General features: G+C 37.6%; 1 long non-coding RNA gene across 3 annotated transcripts in view; it reads right to left on the bottom strand.

Annotated features, from left to right (window-relative positions):
* Nucleotides 1-349: 349 nt before the first annotated feature.
* The window catches only part of LOC143686002 (uncharacterized), a 57,249-nt gene continuing 47,126 nt past the window's right edge, over nucleotides 350-10,472 (bottom strand). For all 3 annotated transcript variants that reach the window (XR_013176842.1, XR_013176854.1, XR_013176850.1), the window contains one exon: nucleotides 350-470. This is a non-coding gene — a long non-coding RNA (uncharacterized LOC143686002). The remainder of the gene's footprint in view (nucleotides 471-10,472) is intronic.

Genomic DNA, 10,472 nt, shown 5'->3' with positions numbered 1-10,472 from the left:
GATAATAATAATTTGTACAAACATGTCCTTTAAGTTCAAATTTATATAATGTACCTATTACAAATCTATTATTGAGCATAAAATTATTTTGATTGATACAAATTTTTTGTTTGTTTGTTTTTGCATGGGCAGGCACTCAGAATCGAGCCCAGGTCTCTGACATAGGCGAGAACTCTGCCTGCTGAGTCACTGCAGCCTGCCCTGATGGATAGAAATTTTGAAAGAGGTATTATAGAAAAAGTTTGTAACCTTTTTATCAACCATAACATCAAACTGCTATATTTTGTTTATTTCATAGTATTAAGAAAATTCTGGCATACACATTAAAGTTGTTAAAAATGGTATCAGGTTTTTTATTGTCGTTGTTTTTCATTTTTTTTTTAAATAAGCTGCCTCGTGTACGGGTGGTTCAGTGGTGGAATGCTCACCTTCCATGCAGGAGACCCAGGTTCAATTCCTGGACCATGCACCTAAAAAACATAAAAATAAAAATAAATAAGCTGCCTCGAGTTCTCAAAATATTCTTCATTTTAAATAGTCCAGAAGCTTAGGAAAATTGTTGGAAATTCTTGAACCGAGGTGATGCAGCAAATAATACCTAAAATATGGACCTAATCTCATATAGTTAAATATTCAATTGAAAGGTAGTTAACAGGGTTGAAAGGGTAATTCAATGGTAGAATTCTCACCTGCCATGAGGGAGACCTGGGTTTGATTCCTGGCCAATGCACTTCCCAAAAACAAGCAAGCAAAACTAAGATAGAAAAAAACAAATAAACAAAAATTCAATAAATGGCGCTGCAATAACGGGCTACTCACATGGAAAAAGAATGAAATGTGACCTCCGCCATACAGCACATAAAGAAAAAAAAGGGTATTTAACAGATTTCTCAGCCTATATGAATAATCATTTGCTCATGGAAAATGTTCTTTCAAATATATATTTTGCAATAAGAGGTTTTAACAAAGTAATATCTAGCAACTACCTCATGCCTGAATTTGTCACAAATTTACTTACCATTGTAAGACAGTCAATATTGTCTTGTTTCACATGTTAAGTTCACGTGTTAATTTTTTTTTAATTTTTTAATTTTTTTATTAATGGAAAGAAAGAAAAAAAGAAAAAAAAATAAAAATAAAAAAAAGAAATTAACACAACATTTAGAAATCATACCGTTCTACATATGCACTCAGTAATTCTTAACATCATCACATAGATGCATGATCATCGTTTCTTAGTACATTTGCATCGGTTTAGAGGAACTAGCAACACAACAGAAAAAGATATAAAATGTTAATATAGAGAAAAGAAATAAAAGTAGTAATGATAGTAAAAAACAACAACAAAAAAACCCTATAGCTCAGATGCAGCTTCATTCAGTGTTTTAACATGATTACTTTACAATTAGGTATTATTGTGCTGTCCATTTTTGAGTTTTTGTATCTAGTCCTGTTGCACAGTCTGTATCCCTTCTGCTCCAATTACCCATTATCTTACCCTGTTTCTAACTCCTGCTGGACTCTGTTACCAATGACATATTTCAAGTTTATTCTCGAATGTCTGTTCACATCAGTGAGACCATACAGCATTTGTCCTTTAGTTTTTGGCTGGATTCACTCAGCATAATATTCTCTAGGTCCATCCATGTTATTACATGCCTCATAAGTTTATCTTGTCTTAAAGCTGCATAATATTCCATCGTACGTATATACCACAGTTTATTTAGCCATTCTTCTGTTGATGGACATTTTGGCTGTTTCCATCTCTTTGCAATTGTAAATAACGCTGCTATAAACATTGGTGTGCAAATGTCCGTTTGTATCTTTGCCCTTAAGTCCTTTGAGTAGATACTTAGCAATGGTATTGCTGGGTCATATGGCAATTCTATATTCAGCTTTTTGAGGAACGCCAAACTGCCTTCCACAATGGTTGCACCATTTGACATTCCCACCAACTGTGGATAAGTGTGCCTCTTTCTCTGCATCCTCTCCAGCACTTGTCATTTTCTGTTTTGTTGATAATGGCCATTCTGGTGGGTGTGAGATGATATCTCATTGTGGTTTTGATTTGCATTTCTCTAATGGCCAGGGACATTGAGCATTTCTTCATGTGCCTCTTGGCCATCCGTATTTCCTCTTCTGGTAGGTGTCTGTTCAAGTCTTTTTCCCATTTTGTAATTGGGTTGGCTGTCTTTTTGTTGTTGAGTTGAACAATCTCTTTATATATTCTGGATACTAGACCTTTATCTGATATGTCATTTCCAAATATTGTCTCCCATTGTGTAGGCTGTCTTTCTACTTTCTTGATGAAGTTCTTTGATGCACAAAAGTGTTTAATTTTGAGGAGCTCCCATTCATTTATTTCTTTCTTCAGTGCTCTTGCTTTAGGTTTAAGGTTCATAAAACCACCTCCAGTTGTAAGATTCATAAGATATCTCCCTACATTTTCCTCTAACTGTTTTATGGTTTTAGACCTAATGTTTAGATCTTTGATCCATTTTGAGTTAACTTTTGTATAAGGTGTGAGATGCGGGTCTTCTTTCATTCTTTTACATATGGATATCCAGTTCTCTAGGCACCATTTATTGAAGAGACTGTTCTGTCCCAGGTGAGTTGGCTTGACTGCTTTATCAAAGATCAAATGTCCATAGATGAGAGGGTCTATATCTGAGCACTCTATTCGATTCCATTGGTCGATATTTCTATCTTTATGCCAATACCATGCTGTTTTGACCACTGTGGCTTCATAATATGCCTTAAAGTCCGGCATCGCGAGACCTCCAGCTTCGTTTTTTTTTCCTCAAGATGTTTTTAGCAATTCGGGGCACCCTGCCCTTCCAGATAAATTTGCTTATTGGTTTTTCTAATTCTGAAAAATAAGTTGTTGGGATTTTGATTGGTATTGCATTGAATCTGTAGATCAGTTTAGGTAGGATTGACATCTTAATTATATTTAGTCTTCCAATCCATGAACACGGTATGCCCTTCCATCTATTTAGGTCTTCTGTGATTTCTTTTAGCAGTTTTTTGTAGTTTTCTTTATATAGGTTTTTTGTCTCTTTGGTTAAATTTATTCCTAGGTATTTTATTCTCTTAGTTGCGATTGTAAATGGGATTCATTTCTTGATTTCCCCCTCAGCTTGTTCATTACTAGTGTATAGAAAAGCTACAGATTTTTGAATGTTGATCTTGTAGCCTGCTACTTTGCTGTACTCATTTATTAGCTCTAGTAGTTTTGTTGTGGATTTTTCTGGATTTTCGACATACAGTATCATATCGTCTGCAAACAGTGATAGTTTTACTTCTTCCTTTCCAATTTTGATGCCTTGTATTTCTTTTTCTTGTCTAATTGCTTTGGCTAGAACTTCTAACACAATGTTGAATAATAGTGGTGATAGTGGACATCCTTGTCTTGTTCCTGATCTTAGGGGGAAAGTTTTCAATTTTTCCCCATTGAGGATGATATTAGCTGTGGGTTTTTCATATATTCCCTCTATCATTTTAAGGAAGTTCCCTTGTATTCCTATTTTTTCAAGTGTTTTCAACAGGAAAGGATGTTGAATCTTGTCAAATGCCTTCTCTGCATCAATTGAGATGATCATGTGATTTTTCTGCTTTGATTTGTTGATGTGGTGTATTACATTAATTGATTTTCTTATGTTGAACCATCCTTGCATACCTGGGATGAATCCTACTTGGTCATGATGTATAATTCTTTTAATGTGTTGTTGGATACGATTTGCTAGAATTTTATTGAGGATTTTTGCATCTATATTCATTAGAGAGATTGGTCTGTAGTTTTCTTTTTTGTAATATCTTTGCCTGGTTTTGGTATGAGGGTGATGTTGGCTTCATAGAATGAATTAGGTAGTTTTCCCTCCACTTTGATTATTTTGAAGAGTTTGAGGAGAGTTGGTACTAATTCCTTCTGGAATGTTTGATAGAATTCACATGTGAAGCCGTCTGGTCCTGGACTTTTCTTTTTAGGGAGCTTTTGAATGACTAATTCAATCTCTTTACTTGTGATTGGTTTGTTGAGGTCATCTATTTCTTCTTGAGTCAAAGTTGGTTGTTCATGTCTTTCCAGGAACCCGTCCATTTCATCTAAATTGTTGTATTTATTAGCGTAAAGTTGTTCATAGTATCCTGTTATTACCTCCTTTATTTCTGTGAGGTCAGTAGTTATGTCTCCTCTTCCATTTCTGATCTTATTTATTTGCATCCTCTCTCTCCTTCTTTTTGTCAATCTTGCTAAGGGCCCATCAATCTTATTGATTTTCTCATAGAACCAACTTCTGGTCTTATTGATTTTCTCTATTGTTTTCATGTTTTCAATTTCATTTATTTCTGCTCTAATCTTTGTTATTTCTTTCCTTTTGCTTGCTTTGGGATTAGTTTGCTGTTCTTTCTCCAGTTCTTCCAAGAGGACAGTTAATTCCTGCATTTTTGCCTTTTCTTCTTTTCTGATAAAGGCATTTAGGGCAATAAATTTCCCTCTTAGCACTGCCTTTGCTGCATCCCATAAGTTTTGATATGTTGTGTTTTCATTTTCATTCACCTCTAGGTATTTACTAATTTCTCTTGCAATTTCTTCTTTGACCCACTTGTTGTTTAAGAGTGTGTTGTTGAGCCTCCATGTATTTGTGAATTTTCTGGCACTCCACCTATTATTGATTTCCAACTTCATTCCTTTATGATCCGAGAAAGTGTTGTGTATGATTTCAATCTTTTTAAATTTGTTAAGACTTGCTTTGTGACCCAGCATATGGTCTATCTTTGAGAATGATCCATGAGCACTTGAAAAAAAGGTGTATCCTGCTGTTGTGGGAAGTAATGTCCTATAGATGTCTGTTAAGTCTAGCTCATTTATAGTGATATTCAGATTCTCTATTTCTTTATTGATCCTCTGTCTAGATGTTCTGTCCATTGATGAGAGTGGGGAATTGAAGTCTCCAACTATTATGGTATATGTGTCTATTTCCCTTTTCAGTGTTTGGAGTTTATTCCTCACGTATTTTGGGGCATTCTGGTTCGGTGCATAAATATTTATGATTGTTATGTCTTCTTGTTTAATTGTTCCTTTTATTAGTATATAGTGTCCTTCTTTGTCTCTTTTAACTGTTTTACATTTGAAGTCTAATTTGTTGGATATTAGTATAGCCACTCCTGCTCTTTTCTGGTTGTTATTTGCATGAAATATCTTTTCCCAACCTCTCACTTTCAACCTATATTTATCTTTGGGTCTAAGATGCGTTTCCTGTAGACAGCATATAGAAGGATCCTGTTTTTTAATCCATTCTGCCAGTCTATGTCTTTTGATTGGGGAATTCAGTCCATTAACATTTAGAGTTATTACTGTTTGGATAATATTTTCCTCTACCATTTTGTCTTTTGTATTATATATATCATATCTGACTTTCCTTCTTTCTACACTCTTCTCCATATCTCTCTCTTCTGTCTTTTCATATCTGACTCTAGTGCTCCCTTTAGTATTTCTTGCAGAGCTGGTCTCTTGGTCACAAATTCTCTCAGTGACTTTTTGTCTGAGAATGTTTTAATTTCTCCTTCATTTTTGAAGGACAATTTTGCTGGATATAGGAGTCTTGGTTGGCAGTTTTTCTCTTTTAGTAACTTCAATATATCATCCCACTGTCTTCTAGCTTCCATGGTTTCTGCTGAGAAATCTACACATAGTCTTATTGGGTTTCCCTTGTATGTGATGGATTGCTTCTCTCTCGCTGCTTTCAAGATCCTCTCTTTCTCTTTGACCTCTGACATTCTAACTAATAAGTGTCTTGGGGAATGCCTATTTGTGTCTAATCTCTTTGGGGTGCACTGCACTTCTTGGATCTGTAATTTTAGGTCTTTCATAAGAGTTGGGAAATTTTCAGTGATGATTTCTTCCATTAGTTTTTCTCCTCCTTTTCCCTTCTCTTCTCCTTCTGGGACACCCACAACACATATATTTGTGCGGTTCATATTGTCCTTGAGTTCCCTGATACCCTGTTTGAATTTTTCCATTCTTCTCCGGATAGTTTCTGTTTCTTTTTGGAATTCAGATGTTGTATCCTCCAAATCACTAATTCTGTCTTCTTTCTCTTTAAATCTATCATTGTAGGTATCCATTGTTTTTTCCATCTTTTCTACTTTATCCTTCACTTCCATAAGCTCTGTGCTTTGTTTTTTCAGTTTTTCTGTTTCTTCTTTATGTTCAGCCCATGTCTTCTTCATGTCCTCCCTCAATTTATCAATTTCGTTTTTGAAGAGGTTTTCCATTTCTGTTCGTATATTCAGCATTAGTTGTTTCAGCTCCTGTATCTCATTTGAACTATTCGTTTGTTCCTTTGACTGGGCCATATTTTCAATTTTCTGAATGTGATCCATTATCTTCTGCTGGCGTCTGGGCATTTAGTCAGATTTCCCTGAGTGTTGGACCCCACAGGTTGTAAGATTTTTCTGTGAAATCTCTGGGTTCTGTTTTTCTTATCCTGCCCAGTAGGTGGCGCTCGTGGCACACGTTTGTCTACGGGATCCACCAGTAAAAGTTGCTGTGGGTCCTTTAACTCTGGAAAACTCTCGCCGTAGGGGAGGTTTGGCAGCCGAAGCGTCTTGGAAGAGTGCCAGCCGGCCCGGGGGTCCAAATGCGGGGAGGGTCGCCTGCCACCGCAGCACGGGAGAGCGCCCGACCAAATTTCCTAGTCGGCCCAGGGCGCCAAGCGTGGCGGAAGGGCGCCAGCTGTCGCAGCCCGGGAGAGTGCACTGTTCCCAGGTGGACCGGGGGGTCACGTGTTTGGAAGGGACCGCCTGGTCACCGTTCTCCGCAGTCTGGGGTTTCTGACACAACTCTTTCAGTTGGTCCAGGGAGCCTCACATGGTGGGGACACCAGCCGCCGCGGCCCAAGGGGACCGCCTGCCCAATTCTGCCAGCTGGCCTGGGAAGGAGGAAGGGAGGGATTCCGGCCGCTTGCCGTCCTGCCCAGGAAAGCCCGCGTCCCTCGGTGTTCTCACTGGATCTGGTTCTCCCAGACAGTCAGCCGTTCCAGGATGGGGTACGCTGTCCCTTTGATCTCCGTTGTGGCTCCAGGAGCTGCTCTGTATTGTCTCCACTCCCCCAGTAGCTGTTCTGGAGGAGGAAAGGTGAGGGTGGCAAGGCTGTCGAGGCTGGTGGTGGAGGAGCCGGTGAAGGCGGGGGAAGAGGGCACCGTGGTGGTTGGAGAGCCGGCGGAGCAGGAGGGGGAAGAGAGGGGAGAAGGAGGGCGGGCGGGTCGGCTGCTGCGGGGCGTGGGCGCCGCGCGGCAGGCCGGTGGAGAAAGAGAGGGGAGAAGGAGGGCGGGCGGGTCGGCTGCTGCGGAGCATGGGCCCACGTGTTAATTTTTATCGTCATTTTTGACACTTTATCTGCAATTGTAAGCACTATAATATTCTTATCTTCATTGCAAAATTGGTTTCTTGCATTTATTAAAATTCAGGCCAAGGAAACACCCCAGAATTGAAAGAAACTTTGAAACCCATTTCTTCTATGATGTTTCTAGCATTTTCAGTGGTACACATTTGCCAAGGAAGCATGCTCTATAGGCAGGCATCTGGGTCTTGCCGGCTATTTCTCTGAGCCTAGTGACTGTTAGCTGTAGTTGAGTAATTTTTTTTTTTTTATTTTAAGTGAATGAAAATATTTCTAATCTTTCTAAACCATGAGGCATTTCAAGAAGTTCAAATACTTATCCAGAGTTGGCAGAACTTTATGTGCTTTTCAAAAAAACAAGTTAAGCTGACATCGCAAAAAATGCATGCTTCTTCTAATATGTTTAAATTTAATAATAAAAAAAAGCTCATGTGTTTTATTTAGTGTTTTTAAGTTAAGCTACTCTGCTAGAATTTCTCCATGAGTATCTAATACCATCCTATGGTTTCTATTATCATTTTCAGAAAATGATTCCTAAACTTATCTTTCTAATTTATAGTCCCATAAATCCTAGACTTGTATTTTCAACTCTCTGCCTTGTTGGAATAGCCCCTGGTAGATACAGAGAGTTAGCTCCAGCTGCTTCAGTGAGCCCTAACCATTGATGCTACATATGTAGGCAATAAATCAGGAAAGTCTTCATATGGAAAGACTCAAGGTCTCAGTTTTATTAAAACTCTAATCCTAGTCTCAGATACACACTATTGTGCAAGCTTCTCCATAAAAATAATACATGATCAGATTACCCCTCATATGATTGTCGTTCCCAGGTTTTCAACATGAAAGGCATTAATTATTGTTCCTCTTTCAGTAAGTAATAATTTGGGGAAATATTTGAAGTTTGATGGAAAAAGGCAAGCACAGAGCTGAGATTTTTGTGACGGTGAGCACATTCAAATTTTAGAGTTTATGGGTTTTAGCCATATACTCTTGGAAAGGGTATATCATATATATCTGAGTTTTAAGATGCAAATAGTTAGGAAATATCCACCTCAAATAAGTTCAGGGCATCTCTAATGGAATATGTTCTTCAATTTGATAGCACTAGCTCTAAATCATACCACTACTTCACCACCTACTCAAGTTTGCCTTTTTATTTATTTATTTTTTAACTTGTTTATTGTATAATATAACATATATAAAAAGCAATGAGAGAAGAAAGCAATAGTTTTCAAAGCACTCTTCAACAAGTAGTTACAAGACAGATCCCAGAGTTTGTCATGGGCTCATCTCAGATTTTTCCTTCTAGCTGCTCCAGAACATTGGAGGCTAGAGGGAATAAATATTTTTTTTTTTTTTAGCATCACAATTGACCTTTTTTTTCTTGTTTGTGAAAAATAACATATATATAAAAAAGCAGTAAATTTCAAAGCACAGCGCAAAAATTAGTTGTAGAACAGGTTTTAGAGTTTGGTATGGGTTACAGTTCCACAATTTTAGGATTTTTCTTCTAGCTGCTCTAAGATACTGGAGACTAAAAGAAAGATCAATATAATGATTCAGCAATCATACTCATTTGTTAAAACCTACCTTCTCTGTATAACTCTACCATCACGTTTGATCTTTCTATCCTACTCTTTAGGGGTATTTGGGCTATGGTAATTCTAACTTTTTCATGTTGGAAGGGGCTGCCAATAACTTGGGGTATGGAGATGAAAATATCTGATGTTCTGGAGATGCTGGGCCCTCAAAGTTTTAGGACTAGGGACCCATTTGGAGGTTGTAGTTTTCTGGAAAGTTACGCTAGTGCGTGGAACCTTCATAGAATCTTATATATTGCCTTAGGTGTTCTTTAGGATTGGCTGGAATGGTTTTGGGTGGGGGTTGGCAAGTTATGATAGGCAGCAATGTCTAACTGAAGCTTGCTTAAGAGTGACCTCCAGAGTAGCCTCTCAACTCTATTTAAACTCTCAGCTACTGATAACTTATTCATTACACTTCTTTACCTTTTTTTGGTCAGGATGGCATTGTTGATCCCACAGTGTTAGGGCTGGACTCACCCCTGGGAGTCATCTCCCACCCCTGGATGTCATGTTCCATATGGGGGGCAGGGAGGGCAATGATTTCATTTGCAGAGTTGAGCTTGGAGAGATTGAGCAACATCTGAGCAACAACAGAGGTCCTCTGGAAATAACTGTTAGGCATGCCTATATGTAGGCTAAGCTTCTCTGTTACAACAAACTTGTATCTTAAGGTGATTTAAGTCCTCTTTATTCTTCACCTATCATAACTGCTTGGTCAAAAAGGCCTTTCAAGTTTAAATGTAAAATGTTTCCAAAATAGAATTTTTTTCTTTCCATTTCCAACACACTACACTTTATGAGTCCCTCACACCCTGCTTGCACTTGCCAAGTTCCAAATTCTCTTCCCTTGAATCTATTGAGTTTAGGACTACAGGAATTATCTTTTAAAAACACATAAAAGCTCATATTGTTTTGTTGGGAAATGCTTGAAGTCTCTCTATTCCTTTAGAAGTTCTCCAAACATCTTCATTTCCCCTCATGATCTGATCCCTATTAAATATTTTCTTCCAAACCATCCATACCTGCTTTCAGAATGGAAAAATCCTATAGATGAACCATACTAAATTTTAAAGACCAAGTCTTTGCTCCTTAGTAATTTCTATTTCTTTTGTATCAACATATTCTTTCCTGAGTTTTATTTAACACTTCTCTCATTTTTCAAGATCCATTCATATGCTTTTTGAAACCTCAGCCAATTTTATAAGTTGGAATTAACTACTCTGTCATCTATGTTGTTCTAAAAGCTTGATGGATTTGTCAAATACAATCAGGTTTTGTTTTATGGCTAATTGTGGCTATGTCTGTCTCATTTTCTTTCTCCATCCCCTGCCAGCCCTGGCCCCTCCACTATAAATTCCTTGATGGAAATTATTAGATTTTTTTTCTAATTTTATCCATTTTAGTAACTGCATAGTTTCTAAAAAAGATTAATAAATGAGTGAATTCATAGATAAACAAGAGAATGATTGAATATAAACTAAGGGTAA

This window comes from Tamandua tetradactyla, chromosome 1 (genome assembly GCF_023851605.1).
Source record: "Tamandua tetradactyla isolate mTamTet1 chromosome 1, mTamTet1.pri, whole genome shotgun sequence".
Lineage (NCBI taxonomy): Eukaryota > Metazoa > Chordata > Mammalia > Pilosa > Myrmecophagidae > Tamandua > Tamandua tetradactyla.
Note: the sequence above shows the minus strand (reverse complement) of the source record. Positions and strands in the feature narration are given on the sequence as shown.